Source organism: Miscanthus floridulus, chromosome 13 (genome assembly GCF_019320115.1).
Source record: "Miscanthus floridulus cultivar M001 chromosome 13, ASM1932011v1, whole genome shotgun sequence".
Classification (NCBI taxonomy): domain Eukaryota; kingdom Viridiplantae; phylum Streptophyta; class Magnoliopsida; order Poales; family Poaceae; genus Miscanthus; species Miscanthus floridulus.
Window position 1 is genome coordinate 62,434,696 of NC_089592.1, and position 4,163 is coordinate 62,438,858.

Below are 4,163 nucleotides of genomic sequence, written 5' to 3' on the forward strand. Positions count from 1 at the left end.
TATACTTGCTCATAGTATGCCTGTACCTTAGACGTGGTGTTCAATCGCGAATCACGGATGAGTATTTTTGGTTGTTGGTGTCACTCTCGTGTGCGAACGCACACAATGAAGAGTGAAAGTCTCGTTCACACAAATAGAAAAAAAAGAATATGGCCCATGCAGGTCACGAACCACACACAAAATAGAAAAAAGGAAAAAGAAAAAAGAAAAAAAAAAGAATATGGCCCTTGCAGGTACACAAAGAAAAAAAAAGAATAAATGGCCCATACAGGTACAAAAGAAAAAAAAAAAAGAAAAAAAGGAAAATGGCCCATGCTGGTGCACAAAGAAAAATAGAAAAAACAAAAAAGGAAAAAGAATATGGCCCATGCATGTGCACAAAGAAAAAAAGAATATGGCCCATGAAGGTACACAAAGGAAAAAAAAGAAAAAAAAAAAATATGGCCCATGCAGGTCTCGAACCTGCGACCTTCGCGTTATTAGCACGACGCTCTAACCAACTGAGCTAATAGGCCTTGGTGAACAAAGATACAAACTAATTATATTTATCTGACAAATACTGTCTATCTTTTATATTTGAAAATAACCTCTATGTCCTGTCCTCCATTTTTGTATGTTACGATCGGCTGGCCACACAATGCAATTTTTAGATGTAGCAAATTCGGTGCTTTCGCGGAACAAAGCTGTTCTCGATTAGGGATTATTCATGCGCTCAAATTCTTCATCAATCTATATATTATTTTTATTCTCTTTGTCGAAGCGTTTCTTCATCTCATTTTTTTACTTCCTAAATTGTCCTCACATCTTTTGTATCTTAGACTCATGACTCATGATCATACGAGCCAGAACAACTCGCGGCCAGTGATGATATGAAGTCTGATTCTAAGACGTATTAGGCTTCGTGCAATGCATGTACACATTGCTAATCTGTCTTTCAATTTGTTACTATAAAAGAGCGGAGGAATTGAAAAAAATACTTCTCACCTTAACCTATCATACCCATCTCTAAGCTTCACCATCATATCTGTGTTCTATTTTTCATCTAACAGAGGTGGTTGATTGTAAGGTGGACCAACCATGAAGGACAATGCAAATTCCAAAACATACGTGTCTGCCTATTTTACACCGCACTGTCGCGCATCCTTCTCTCTGTTTTTTCGCACCAAAAAATTTTATCCATCGCGTGTACACACAATGCCTCCTACGCGTCCCTTTCTCTATTCTCTCCTCTCATATTTGTCTCTCTTTCCTATCAGCGTTGGCGATCCTCCTCACGTCTCATCTCCATCGTAGACGTCGCTCCTCCCCTCCCATGCCAGGCCACCGGCCAAGCAGAAGGTCGACTGGCGCATTCCAACTGCTCAGCATCGGAGCATGAAGACGACAGGAGGCCGCCGCCGTCGTTAAGCTCGTAGATGGTGCATGTGTTCTTGGAAAAGCTAAAGTTTCATTTTTCTCTGTCTCTCTTTAGTTATCTATCAATGCATCGGCCTGGTTACATGGACCTATATATGCGCTGTTGCATAGAAGGCCCATGAAGCAAAGCAAAAACGATAATGCTCCTATCGTCCTCCATCCGGATATGACGGACCTGCCTCGCGCCTCGCACTTTTCTAAAAAAAAAACCTCACGCTCGCACGGTTGCCCTGGACACGCCTCGCGCCGATGCGCCTTCGCCTCGTGCCATCCTTGCCTCGCGCCCCCGCTGGTGCCTCGTGCTACGCTCCCTCACGCCGCGTCAACTAGTCTCCATTGGATGGCATGTCGGGCCCCTAATTTAAGGGTCCCTCTGTGCATCATGTATCAGTCATTAGATCAGTAGCTGATACGCACAACTCAACAAGATTTATATCAAAAACCATACTTTCATTGCTAATGGGGAAAACACTTTACATGGTTCAGGTTAACATAGCTTGGGCCACTGCCTCGTATCGGATATCAGAGTTCTATAACATCGGTCCTATGTCAACGTGGCTCCATTCCTATAGGTAGCTTGGAGTACGGACGTAACCCTAGCCTTATTCCTTAAGCGTACTCCTATATTCCAAACGTCGTGGTTCTAGCGTAGCTCTCTTCGTATGGCTCCGTCTTCGGGTATACTCGAGTATCCTATCCTGGCGTAGTTCCAGAAGTTCCATCCTGGTATGCCCTCTTGTAGCTTAACTCCTAAAAACATAGAATGGAGGGGGTTGAGTACATAAAGTACTCGGTAAGCCCTAAACTTTGGGTGGAGGCGAGGTGGAAGAGAAAGGCTATATGTGGAGGTGGTTATGATGGTGGAGGTGGATAGTTAGAGGTAGAAGTAAGTAGGGTGAAGTAATTATAATTATAGGTTGGATGCTGGCCAGAGTATTACCATTCTCACCAGTTTCCAAGGTTTCATTATATTTCACCAAATTAGTAAAGTGCGTCTTACCAGATTATCAAGTTGTAGTAGCTAATCATAGTATCTCATCCTAGCATCTACCCATTCTAAGGACGTGGCTATTCAATAGATTCAATAAACTCTGCAGAGGTGTACAAATTTCCCCACATAATAGACACAAGCTCCAAACCATGCGCAGTGGCGAGAACAGGCCTAACAAGACCTCGTACCCAAAGGGACGCATCCTCAGATTTTCCATATAACTCTACCGCGGCTTCTTAGAGGTTGGAAAACACGCTAATCTTGGGAGGATACCAAACCGTCCCATCTCATAATCCTAGATGACACCACGTTATCTCATCATATAATCTCGGACGATACTGAATCATCTCAACCCAATAGTGCCGATGATATCAAATCATCAAAATAAACATAATAATAAGGGCTCGAACGCGGCTAAGTCAAGGGGCTTAACGTGGAACATCACATAGCAACCACGCCAACCGACCATGGAAGATCACATAGCATCCATGTCTGCTCCTGATATTTGTTGCCAACACTGGTCTCCTAGTAGAAATTATACTTCTATCTAACATAATGTGAGATCAAGTCTACCCATATAAACATGTGGTTGTACGTAGTATCGCACTAGGCGAGAGGGACTACGAACCAGTCCTTATGTGACTAAGGCGAGTATCTCCCAATAGGAACCCTCACTAGGCGAACCTGCCAAGGTAACTTGTACCGCTTAAATTACCCTTCACTTGACCCCCTGTCGGGGTCTAGTCAAGTTATTAACAGTTTAGGTTCCATAGTTATTATCGTTAAATTTATTAAGCTCATGTCATATGCAGGTAATCATTTACCATATCATTATTAATCACATTATCATAGTCTAACTCATAATTCATTTTAATTCTTAATAAGGGTTTGAGTGTTATAAGTTAAGGTAATTAATTGGTGGGGATGGAGTGTGGAGGGTTTATGGCTGGAGATTAGCAAAATGTGGTGGTCGGTGGAAGGGAGAGTGGTTATGGATGGTGGTTAAGGAGGAGGGATATGGGTAGGTGGGGGTTAGGACTTGCCTCCATTCGCTGACGATTACATCCTCATCTGATTCCTATACTCTTGCTCCTGTCTTCTGGGCTTCATCGGGTTCTCTCATGTTTCTACCCTACACGGTTTATAGCATCGACAAACAAAACACAAACAAGGAAAATAACAAGCAAGCATGTGAAACAAGCATAAGCAATCAACGATCCTAGACGGGTGGTCCTATTAGGTGACGGGCTATTATCTAGGTTATCATAATTATATCATTTTGAAGTAAGGTTTAGATAGATGTATTCTATCCACAGGGTAGGGTTCTATGGGTTAAGTTAACGTGGGTGGTGGGTCTGATGGAAAACCAGACCACATTGTTAGGGGTTCACTATTATGCGAACCTAGAAAGAGAAAACCCGACCAAGTCATCATAAATGGCTTGGCTGGCCTCTTCAGGTCCATGACGTTAGTGACACGTACGCACATGCATATGTATGTGCCCAAGATTAACTAGGATGGAGGGGGAGGCGGAAGGCAGAGTTAGCCACATACAGGTGTATAACCGGGTATTGGGCATGGCCATATATATGTATATGCATAGGTGGTTACTGTTTTAGGTGATTGGGTATGATATATATTGGGTATGGGTCATGGTACATGAGCATACATGAATATACGGGGTCATCTACTGCTACGGTGGGTCTATTACTATGGTTAGTATTTAATTTAAATATAGGAAAAGGGGAAGCAAACA

The 4,163-nt window shown here is 42.8% G+C and overlaps 1 non-coding gene across 1 annotated transcript; it reads right to left on the bottom strand.

Moving 5' to 3' along the window:
- Positions 1 to 441: 441 nt before the first annotated feature.
- On the bottom strand, positions 442 to 515 carry TRNAI-AAU (transfer RNA isoleucine (anticodon AAU)). The gene has a single exon. It is a non-coding gene; the product is annotated as a tRNA-Ile (tRNA).
- Between the last annotated feature and the right edge of the window lie 3,648 nt (positions 516 to 4,163).